The sequence below is a fragment of the Nerophis ophidion genome, linkage group LG16 (assembly GCF_033978795.1).
Source record: "Nerophis ophidion isolate RoL-2023_Sa linkage group LG16, RoL_Noph_v1.0, whole genome shotgun sequence".
Lineage (NCBI taxonomy): Eukaryota > Metazoa > Chordata > Actinopteri > Syngnathiformes > Syngnathidae > Nerophis > Nerophis ophidion.
This window is the reverse complement of record NC_084626.1, coordinates 6,568,988-6,582,111: the sequence shown is the minus strand read 5'-3', so window position 1 is coordinate 6,582,111 and position 13,124 is coordinate 6,568,988.

The window sequence follows — 13,124 nt, the reverse complement described above, 5'->3', positions numbered from 1 at the left end:
AGCTTCAAGAGGTAGTCAGTCACCTGAAGTAGTTTTCACTTCACAGATGTGCCTTATCAGGGCTGGTAAGTGGAATTTCTTGCTCTATCAGTGAGGTTGGCACCATCAGTTGTGTTGTGAATGAGAAGGTGTGTACAAACATTTGGCCTGTATTGTATATATATATATATATATATACATATATATATATATATATATCCTCAATTCCCCGGAGGCCACCTTAAAGCTGACAAAAACATACTACTCTGGTGGATAAAAAAATCTCAAATAAATGTTTGGATATTCGTCAAACCTTCAAGTTAGATGTCAAAATAAAAATATGTATTTTTCTCCTTTGTTAGTTCGAGCACAATTCATGTGTTAGGGTGCAGGTCTTGCATGTAAATAGATGTCAATAAACCTCGCTTTCCGTAAATGAGTGAAATCAGTTTGTTCTCCTGCATCGACAAAATCAGCGACTGAATGGACTGTCTCACACACACATACACGTGCACGCACACACACGCACACACACACACACACACATACACACACACAGACACACTCCATCTTACATTGAGGCCTATTGTGATTGTGTTGACCGTGTGTGGCTAGATGGCTGATGATTTAGAAAGAGAATGCGAGAACGTGCGGCTCCTCATCAACCCTCCACAGACTTGCACACATTTGGAGGCACTGACAATGTTTCCGACAATTTCACCGCCACGATGAGGCTGGAATGGCAAGGACTTCATTTTCTGAGCCGCCGGCAGTGTAAGAATATGAGTGAAGATGAAATGTGTGGCGCACAAAATGATGTTGTACTTTTAAGCTCTCCAATTCAATACATTTATTTCAGTGGCTTCAACATTACAACACAGCCACGTTGGCATAATAAGACAATAAAATGGATTCTCACAAAAATGTTCGCATTAAAACTGTCCCATTAAGATGATTTATTGTGCTGCTGAGACACATTCACGACTTCACTGTTGAAACGTCCCGCGCTGTTGTGAAATACCATGAACACATTTTCTTATTTTGATATCTTCGCCAAATTTAACGGCGTAGTCCGCAGTGGAAACACATTTTGGATGAATGTTTTTGTTTTTCACAGAACAAAAGAATACCACAAACCCTGTTTCCATATGAGTTGGGAAATTTTATTAGATGTAAATATAAACGGAATACAATGATTTGCAAATCCTTTTCAACCCATATTCAATTGAATGCACTACAAAGACAAGATATTTGATGTTCAAACTCATAAGCTTTATTTTTTTTTTTGCAAATAATAATTAACTTAGAATTTAATGGCTACAACACGTGCCAAAGTAGTTGGGAAAGGGTATGTTCACCACTGTGTTACATCACCTTTTCTTTAACAACACTCAATAAACGTTTTGGGAACTGAAGAAAAACTAATTGTTGAAGCTTTGAAAGTGGAATTCTTTCCCATTCTTGTTTTATGTAGAGCTTCAGTCGTTCAACAGTCTGGGGTCTCCGCTGTCGTATTTTACGCTTCATAATGCGCCACACATTTTCGATGGGAGACAGGTCTGGACTTGCAGGCGGGCCAGGAAGGTACCCGCACTCTTTTTTAACGAAGCCACGCTGTTGTAACACGTGCTGAATGTAGCTTGGCATTGTCTTGCTGAAATAGGCAGGGGCATCCATGAAAAAGACGGCGCTTAGATGACAGCATATGTTGTTCCAAAACCTTTCAGCATTAATGGTGCCTCCACAGATGTGTAAGTTACCCATGCCTTGGGCATTAATGCACCCCCATACCATCACAGATGCTGGCTTTTGCGTCAATGACAGTCTGGATGGTTCACTTCCCCTTTGGTCCGGATGACACGATGTCGAATATTTCCCAAAACAATTTGTAATGTGGACCCGTCAGACCACAGAACACTTTTCCACTTTGCATCAGTCCATCTTAGATGATCTCGGGCCCAGAGAAGCCGGCGGCGTTTCTGGATGTTGTTGATAAATTGATTGATTGATTGAAAGATAGCTTTCGCTTTGCATAGTAGAGCTTTAACTTGCACTTACAGATGTAGCGACCAACTATATTTAGTGACAGTGGTTTTCTGAAGTGTTCCTGAGCCCATGTGGTGATATCCTTTAGAGATTGATGTCGGTTTTTGATACAGTGCCGTCCGAGGGATTGAAGGTCACGGTCATTCAGTGTTGGTTTCCGGCCATGCAGCTTATGTGGAGTGATTTATCCAGATTCTCCGAACATTTTGATGATATTATGGACCGTAGATGTTGAAATCCCAGAATTTCACTTTGAGAAACGTTGTTCTCAAACTGTTTGACTATTTGCTCACGCAGTTGTGGACAAAGGGGTGTACCTCGCCCCAGCCTTTCTTGTGAAAGTCCATTCCATCCATCCATTTTCTACCGCTTATTCCCTTTCGGGGTCGCGGGGGGCGCTGGCGCCTATCTCAGCTACAATCGAGCGGAAGGCAGGGTACGCCCTGGACAAGTCGCCACCTCATCGCAGGGCCAACACAGATAGACAGACAACATTCACACACTAGGGCCAATTTAGTGTTGCCAATCAACCTATCCCCAGGTGCATGTCTTTGGAAGTGGGAGGAAGCCGGAGTACCCGGAGGGAACCCACGCATTCACGGGGAGAACATGCAAACTCCACACAGAAAGATCCCGAGCCTGGATTTGAACCCGGGACTGCAGGAACTTCGTATTGTGAGGCAGACGCACTAACCCCTCTGCCACCGTGAAGCCCTTCTTGTGAAAGACTGAGCCTTTTTTGGGAAGCTGTTTTTATGCCCAATCATGGCACCCACCTGTTCCCAATTAGCCTTCACACCTATGGGATGTTCTAAATAAGCGTTTGATGAGCATTCCTAAACTTTATCAGTGTTTATTTCCACCTTTCCCAACTTCTTTGTCACGTGTGGCTGGCATCAAATTCACAAGTTAATGATTATATGCAAAAAAAAATGTTTATCAGTTTGAACATCAAATATGTTGTCTTTGTAGCATATTCACCTGACTTGAGGTTGAAAATGATTTGAAAATCATTGTATTCTTTTTATACAGTATTTACATCCAACAAAATTTCCCAACTCATATGGAAATGGGGTTTTTATTAAAAATATCTATTGAAGTTTTGATAATATTGTGTTCTTTTGAAATGTCAGAAAGAAAATTCATAGCATGCAGCGTCTCTCCCCACTAAAAATGTGTTTACTTCGTCACTAGTTTTGTTTGCCCTTTGCCCAAAATTATTTTCCATGAGGTATTTGAACTCCCAAATGGGACAGGAAGTATCACTCCAACTCTAAATTCAAACAGTCTATCTATTCTTAGACCTATGGGAAAGGAATATTTGCTTGGATCTGTCTTATTTATAGTTTATGGGTCAATATCTGGGTGTAGTTTTAGTTCCTATCTTGCGCTCTTATTTTCTGTTTTTTCACTTCCTGTTTTTCCTTTTCCTGCAGCAGCTTTACGCTTACCTTTGAGCGCGTTTCCCCTTACCGGTATCCTGTTTATAATTAGCACTACTTAAGTTGAGCTATAGCATAGTTGATTCTTTCGCACATACTTTGTGGACGCCGTCTGCTCCACAAGCCTTGTAAGTGTTTTTGCTGTGTTCCAACCTTTTGTTTTGTTGCTTTCATAGTCTGTCCTGTCAGAGCTCTTCCCTTGCTGCTCTCGCTTTTGGTTTGTTCGTTTGGTTTGCCTCCTCGTTCGTCTGCATTTAAATCCACTACAGAGAGGCCACTCAAATATTAACACCCAATTAGTAATCTTATTCTTGATTTTAATAATGATTTATTCCTACTTACATTACATACATGCATGAGATGAAACCATGTGTTAATCGCAAAGATTATTTTTTATTAAACACAAAAACCTTAGGCTGAGGTCAGGCTGATTAGAAAAATAAGTTCTAACAATATATACTGCATAAGAAGGGACTCATAAATAATTGATGACATTCACATTTACATATAATTATGTTGTGCTAAAATAAAGAAAATTGATAATGAATATGTTTCTTGACGCAATTGTTAATATTATTGAAGTGCAAATGAAAATACAGCTTCCCCACTTTAATTATAATTTTTGCGCTGAAGAAACTTTTTGAAAAATCTTGCCAGCTTGAGCGACTGGCCTCGGAATCCGCTGAATAAAAACCAGGCTGTTTTTTTCAGCAGGCTGCAAATGACTACTGGAGGTACTTCTACTGGCAATGCATCATGAGCTATCTCCGGAGCTACAACCACCAGCAGCGCCATAATCTAAAACTACTAAGGTAACAAATGAAATGAAAATTAAACTGCTACAAGCTGTTATTCATGCAAAAATGATCCGTGACCCTCTAGCTAAACCAAAGGGAATATTTGGTGGATACATCAATATCAGAAGCCTTGCATTTAAAACATAACAACTGGAAAAAAATATTGCACGATTGGAATCTTGATTATTTTGGACTCTCATAAACATCCATCCTGTCACATGTGGGTAGTCGGGTTGAGGTTTGTTTTCCCGGAATGCAGAACGGACAGCTAAGAAACGACAGCGTGAGGTAGGAGTAGATTTATTAATCATAAATCATAAAATGTGTCGATCGCACGGGAAGCTAAGGCAACAACTTAGCACAGGAATCAAGAACAGGAATACACCGCAAACAATGAAGCAACACCGACTGTGGCGAGCAACGTCAATAAATAGCTCTCTGATTAGTGCTCAACAGCAGGTGAACGTGCTGAGCACTTATCAGAGGCAGGTAATAATAATAATAATAATAATAATAATAATAATAATGGATTAGATTTATATCGTGCTTTTCTATTGTTAGATACTCAAAGCGCTAACAGAGAAGTGGGAACCCATCATTCATTCACACCTGTTGGTGGTAAGCTACATCTGTAGCCACAGCTGCCCTGACGGAAGCGTGGCTGACCACCACCTATCATTCATTCATCATTCATCCACCAGTGTGAGCGGCACCGGGGGCAAGGGTGAAGTGTCCTGCCCAAGTACACAACGGCAGCGATTTGGATGTCAATAGGTGGGAAGCGAACCTGCAACCCCCAGGTTTCTGGCACGGCCGCTCTACCCACTACGCCATTCCGCCCCATGGTGAAACCAATTAGCACCCATAGTAACCAAAACAAACACCCAAAGTGCACAAAACAGGAACTAAGGGAGTCCAAAACTAACAGAACATAACTAAACAAAACATGATCCGGACCACGGATCATGGCACATCCATCTATCCATCTTCTTCCATTTATCCGAGGTCGGGTCGCGGGGGCAGCAACCTCAGCAGGGAAGCCCAGACTTCCCTCTCCCCAGCCATTTCGTCAAGCTCCTCCCGGGGGATCCCGGGAGAGATATTCTTTCCAACATGTCCTGGGTCTTCCCCGTGGCCTCGTGCCCGAAACGTTCGGGTGGCATCCTGACCAGATGCCCGAACCACCTCATATGGCTCCTCTCGGTGTGGACAGGCAGTGGCTTTACTTCGAGCTCCTCCCGGATGACAGAACTTCTCACCCTATCTCTAAGGGAGAGCCCCGCCACCCAGCGGAGGAAACTCATTTCGGCCGCTTGTACCCGTGATCTTGTCTCTCGACCCAAAGCTCATGACCATAGGTGAGGATGGGAACGTAGATCGACCGGTAAATTGAGAGCTTTGCCTTTCCTTCTTCACCACAACGGATCGATACAGCGTCCGCATTGCTGAAGACGCCGCACCGATCCGCTTGTCAAACTCAAATTCCACTATTCCCTCACTCGTGAAAAAGACTCCAAGATACTTGAACTCCTCTCAGAAACATGGTTAACAAAAAAATTAGCCTGGTAGGTGTCTTCACCATTCAGAATTATAATGTTTTAAGAAAAAAACGACTAAATAAAAAAGGAGATGGCGTGTTATTTTATGTTAAAAAGAAAATCCAATGCAAGCAGATCAATTGTCCCCAGAACAGCTAGGAATGTGTCGGAGTAACAATTTGCCTAGCTCCTGAAATGTATTTTAATGTTGTCGTTTTATATAGGCCACCTAATGAGAAGGATGTATTTTATGACATGTTGAAAAATGTACTTAAAAGCTTGCAGTAACAAGGAAAATATTTTGATGGGTGATTTTATCCTAAATTGGTTGGATAAAGCACATTCCAATAAGCTAAAACATTTACCTAAACAGTTTATCCATCCATCCATTTTCTACCGCTTATTCCCTTTGGGGTCGCGGGGGGCGCTGGTGCCTATCTCAGCTACAATCGGGCGGAAGGTGGTGTACACTCTGGACAAGTCGCCACCTCATCGCAGGGCCGACACAGACTGACAGACAACATTCACACTCACATTCACACAACTAGGGCCAATTTTTAGTGTTGCCAATCAACCTATCCCCAGGTGCATGTCTTTGGAAGTGGGAGGTAGACGAAGTACCCGGTGGGAACCCACGGTGAGGACATGCAAACTCCACACAGAAAGATCCCGAGCCCGGGATTGAACCCAGGACTACTCGGGACCTTCGTATTGTGAGGCAGACGCACTAACTCCTCTGCCACCGTGAAGCCCCCTAAACAGTTTAACCTTACTCAAATGATAAAGGATCCCACCAGAATAACTGGCTCCACTGAAACCCTGCTAGACTTGATATTTACACATAATATAGATTGTGTCGATAAAACATATGATTTAAGAACTGGTTTATCTGGCCACAATCCAACACTGGTCTCAAGGAAACTCTCTAAAACACGTTATGGAAACCAAAATAGAGAAAAAGCTTACATATCATTCATCAAAGAGGCGTGATATGGAGCTTTTGGACACTGAATTAAAAACGACTTTTCATAATAATCTAGTTTGTGGCCAGGACGGTGAGAAAAGGTTCTAGTGTTTTTAAAAATGCAGTCACTCAGATCCTATCTAAATTCACCAAAACACATCCACAAAAATCCATCCATCCATCCATTTCCTACCTCTTGTCCCTATGGGAGTCTCGGGGGGTGCTGCAGCCTATCTCAGCTGCATTCGGGCGGGAGGCGGGATAAACCCTGGACAAGTCACCTCCTCATCGCAGGGCCACCACAAAAAATATAAAAGTAGAGAGGTTACGGCTTTTAATGAAGGACAGAGATGCTGCCCTAAAGAAATACCTCAAGTCAAGGCAACAGCCTTAGTTAATCTTCAAAAGCCATACACCAGGGGTCTCAGACATGCGGTCCGCGGGCCAATTACGTAGCGTGAGACGTTATTTTGCGGCCCCTACCTTAATATGAAAGTTTAAAGTTAGTGCAGCCCGCAAGTTTTATATGAATGGCGCTTGACAGTGTTGTGTGCGGAGTTGAAGGAATCTACCAATCAAAGTGTGGTATATGACTCTCAAGGGCCAAACATTGACGTCACTTGTGTGATGCAAGCAGAGAAACGTTTTGCTGCTTTTCCACTAGACCCGCACGCGCTCTTCCTCTCTCCCCCTTTCCTTCGCTTGCCCACCTGCTCTCTCTCTCTCTCTCTCGACCTTTCTCTGTCACTGTGTGTGTCTCTCTATTGCTCTCTCCCCTGGCGCCGCTGTAAACAGTCCAGGCCGGGGAGACGAGCGGTCCGATAGTTTCCGAAGCACCCCGCTGAAGGACCGAGCAACAATACAAAACTGTGGTGCACTTGACCCCAGTGGTGATACTCTAGCAGAGAGTTGCTGGGGAATCGGATGTGTTACACGTTAGCCGTGAGGTTAGCCCGTTCGGGGATAATTGTGCTACCGTAACTGTAAACTCCAAGGCGAGCCCTCCCCCCTCCCTCTCCGGCTCCAGACAGAGACAATTTTTTTTATTTGGCTCCAAAATGGCTCTTTCAACGTTCTGGGTTGCCTACCCCTGCGTTAGTGGAAAAGCGGCAAATGAGTGAAAGCACAGAGACTAGAGATGCGCGGTTTGCGGTCTCCTCCGCAGAGTCCGCGGATAAACCGCGGGTCGGGCGGGTGACATGACGAAAAAATAGATTTTAAATAGATTCGGGCGGGTGGCGGTTGAACCATTTGGAAATATATGATATACATAGTTCAGAGATCGGAACCTTTTACCATTCAAAGAGCCATTTTGGACCCGTGTCACAAAGCGAAGAAGACATTAGTTGACGTAAACAGTCTCAAGTATGTCTGCCGGCAGTCACCCAGTTAATAAGTATTAGGGCGTGCTATGAAGCCTTTGCCTTTGACGCCTTCTACAACATGTACAATTTACTTGCAAGTCCAGCAATATGTTGTGTGTGGCTTCCACTGACACACGCACACGACTGCAAGGCATACTGGGTGATACAGAGTTCACTAATAGTTGTGATACAAACAATTTTAACACTCGTACTAATATGCGCCACGCTGTGAAGCCACACCAGACAAGAATGACAAACACATTTCGGGAGAACATCCTCACAGTAACAGAACACAAACGCAACACAACAAATACTCAGAATCCTTTGCATCCATGACAATTCTTGACTATATTATAAACCCCACTAGCAGCAAGGTTGGTGATGAGCAAAGCATTTCCAGGAAAAGTGGGAAATGCAATATTTCTTTGTTGAGCACATTGGCACGCCGACGTGTCTTATTTGAACAGAGAAAGTTGCGGTGCACAAGGAATACAATTTGAAACGTCATTATACAACTAGACATGCTTAGGAGCATGCAAAATACCAGGGAGATGAGAGAGTGAACCAAGTTGCAAATTTTAAAACCAGTCTACTGAGATAACAAGATTTCTTCAAGAAAGCAACCGAAAAGAGCGATGCAGCAGTCAAAGCTAGCTACATGGTGAGTGAGATGATTGCTAGGGCGTGAAAACCTTTCAAAGGAGGTGAATTCATCAAAAAAGTGCAGGTAAATTGAGTTTGAGACCCCTGCCTTAGAGACAAAGTTACAGGACAGCTCAGAGTCAAATGCAGACTTTTTCTTAAAAATACCACAACAGGCTAAAGGGAATAGTAAGATGATATGGAAGTGCATTGACAATCTATCTGGGAGAGAGCTGACTACAAATGAACCCATTGAACTTGGCATAAACTCCTGCAACTACAGAACACTCATACCTGATACACAAGCCACTGTAAAGGATAGCCTAATGGTTGCTAACTTGTTCAACAACTCTTTTGTAATCTCAATCTTGGAACTGAGTAAACCCTCGAACACAGCATCAACATCTTCTGCTGACTCTGCTGGGACAATGGCCTGTGGTCTCAAAGGAGGATTACAACTCACTCTGATGAATATGGAATGCTTGAGTGAAGACAAGGTCAATACAATTATCTTCTCAATCTCAAACTCCAAGATCCACTTTTACGAAAGAAATACAAAGGGGTTTTTGCAAGACCAATAACTTACATAATTAACCATGGTTAATTATGTACGCGAATTTTCAAGGTAACATGATGCAACAAGATTTTTGCGTTTTCTCAACTTTTGACTACTATTGTTGACTTAAAGGCCTACTGAAACCCACTACTACCCACCACGCAGTCTAATAGTTTATATATTAACATTGCAACACATGCCAATACGGCCTTTTTAGTTTACTAAATTGCAATTTTAAATTTCCCCGGACTTTTTTCTTGAAAACATCGCGTAATGATGACATGTATGCGTGACGTCACGGGCTGTTATGAATATGAGCGCTGCGTACACACACATCTAAAAGTCGTCTGCTTTAACGGCATATTTACACAGTATTTTGGACATCTGTGTTGCTGAATCTTTTGCAATTTGTTCAATTAATATTGGAGAAGTCAAAGTAGAAAGACGGAGTTGGGAAGCTTTAGCCTTCAGCCACACAAACACACGGTGATTCCTTGTTCAAAATTACCGGAGGTGAAACTTTAGTATGGATTACAGCGGACATGGATCCCGACTACATATCAACCAGCAGGTTTCGGTTAGAAAATTGTGGTTAAAAAGTCGCCACTTACCGGATATCAGCTGAGCTTCTGCCTCCCGTACAGCTGCCGTCGACTTCCCCGAGACACTGCGTGTCAACACCCGGCCGTGGACGTACATTTCCGACTATCAGGTACTGTTAAACTCACTAAAACACTAGCAACACAATAGAAAGACAAGGGATTTTCCAGAATTATCTTAGTAAATGTGTCTAAAAACATATGAATCCGTCTCAATGCAACGCGATTGCAACCGCGTTTTTTTTTTTAACTTTTTTTTTGTTTTTTTTTCCTAATCCGTCGCTATCAATATCCTCAAACACAAATCTTTCATCCTCGCTCAAATTAATGGGGAAATTGTCGTTTTCTCGGTCGTAACAGCTGTTTTTCTTGGAGGCTCCCATTAAAATCAATGTGAATATATGAGGAGCCATCAACATGTGACGTCATCGTCTGCGACTTCCGGTAGAGGCAGGGCTTTTCTCCAGTTGCGCAGTTTATCGTGGATGTTCTCTACTAAATCCTTTCAGCAAAAATATGGCAGTGTCGCGAAATGATCAAATATGACACATAGAATGGACCTGCTATCCCCGTTTAAATAAGAAAATCTCATTTCAGTGGGCCTTTAACTAAGATTTACAAGTTGAGATAAGAGTTATGTCAACTCGGATCTTCTTGTTCACCAAATTATTATATTTTTGTGGGACCAACAATAAAATTCATGCTTCAATTCCATGTATTTTTACCTTCAAGAAACTCATATATTCTTGTTGAACTTTGACTACTGTTTTCGACTTAACTAAGGTTTCCAAGTTTAGATAAGAGTTATGCCAACTCGATCTTGTTCACCTAATTATGATATTTACGTCGGACCAAAAATAAAGTTCATGCTTCAATTCCATGTATTTTTACCTTCAACTAACTCGGAAATTCTTGTTACTTCAGTTAGAAAACTTCCTTTATAAGTCAAGTAACATTTATGTTGCTGTAATTGTTTTTAAGAAATGCTGAATGAATAAATAAAATAAAGAGCACACATCAAAATATATCTAAAACTTTGTTTATTTCTCATTCCGAAACATGTTTAACATAAGGGTTAAATTGGGTGGGTCAGAGACCTGGACACTTTCCCAGGTATTTTCTTTAAAGTGAATAAAACACTTCCCTAACAGTAAAATTGGATCCCTGTAACACTGAAGTTAAAAGCTAAGAAATAATTGTTTTTACAGCAGCCAGGCAATATAATTGTGTAATGATTTGATGATAGAATTATCATCATAGATAGAGAATTTTTTTTTTGTAAATTAGAACACTTGACAAACTTGATCAGTTGACAGTGAATATGCACCTCTTGTAAACCTCACTTAAATGTAAAGAAAATATATATCTACATTTAAGTGAGATTCACAAAATACCATTATCATACTTGCCAATCCTCACGGATTTTCCAGGAGACTCCCGAAATTCAGCGCCTCTCCCGAAAACCTCCCAGGACAAATTTTCTCCCGAAAATCTACCGATATTCATGCGGAGCTGGAGGCCACGCCCCCTCCAGCTCCATGAGGACCTGAGTGATGTGTCTGAGAGCGTGTCTACCCAATGACTTTATATCTGTAGAATGATCGAGGGCGAGTTCTTGGTTGCTTATGTGGGTTTATTGTTAGGCAGTTTCATTAACGTCCTCCCAGCACAGTAGCAACACACACAACAACAGCAGTCACATTTACGTCTACCACTCTACCGTAAGGCAGTTCGTCTGCCGTAAACAGCATGTGACACTCTTAAACAGGACAATACTGCCATCTACTGTACATGCACCACAACACCTCAAGGCAACTTCAACCCTTTACTAATCCTCCTACATTCACATTCCATTTCCCCGGATTGTAAATAACCTAATGTAAATAATCGAATGTATTTCTAATATATATACTTGTTATTAAGCTATCTGAACTCACTATGTTCTCTGCTCGCTTTACATATCCTACTAAGTCACACCTACAGTGTTTCAATGTCCATTTCTCTGTTGATGCAATTGTTGATGACTGAATTACTGATATTAACCAAAGCTCCTCATCCCACCCCCTGGATTTTAATAATTCAATGTATATACTATGATGATTAACTTGTGTGATGACTGTATCATGCTGATAGTATATATTTTGTACCATGAATTGATTAACGTGGCTTAAACAAGTTGAAAAACTTATTGCGGTGTTACCATTTAGTGGTCAATTGTACGGAATATGTACTGTACTATGCAATCTACTAATAAAAGTTTCAATCAATCAATCAATCATGTGACGATCTGTCACTTCATTTCTCCTTGTTTTTGTATTTACTTCCCGTCAGTGCTCTTATTTTGTTAAATTTCCTGTTTGTTCCGCGGAGCACTGTTTTCTCCTCACCTGCCAATCAACATATGTCTAGTTATGTTTTCACTCGAGCACTCCTCAGTGCTCGAGGATAATTCTCTGTTTGGAACTTCTGTTTGCAAGACTGCGCCGTGTTTTTTTTTGATGATAATCAAAGTCATCTTACCTGCTCTCAGCTCTATTTGTTCTTGCATCTTGGGGTAACAAAACGGCAGCCATGCGTTTTCCCGACAAATCATGCATATGTGACAACAACATCTACTTTAGAAAGAAACTGCGCACACAACAGCTGTAAATATACTCCTCCCCTCTTAACCCACTCGACGTCCATTGCATCCGGTCTACCCTCTCCAAGGTTTCTCGAAGTCATTCACATTGACATCCCACTGGGTTGTGAGTTTTTCCTTGCCCTTATGTGGGATCTGAACCGAGGGTGTCGTTGTGGCTTGTGCAGTCCTTTGAGACACTTGTGATTTAGGGCTATATAAATAAACATGGATTGACATTGATTGATTGAAGTAAGGATAAAACTGAATGTCAAGAAAGACAATCACAATCTGTTTAGTTTTATAATTTATTTAAGGTATGTATAAATAATAAAATTATCCAAGAAGTTAAAGACAGAAATAATTCTTGATAATAATCGAATGTTCCAAAACCAGGTAAAAAGTGTGTAAAAAGGTCAAGTAGAATTTGAATTGCTCTCGCAATGATATTCTCACATTTCTCCGATTGTTTAACCTCATGGCCACAAACTTCCGCCACAGTCCTGTACAAGTAGGCGATCAAGGTATTAAAAGGGGAACTGCACTTTTTGGGGGACGTTTGTTTTAGGATTTTCGT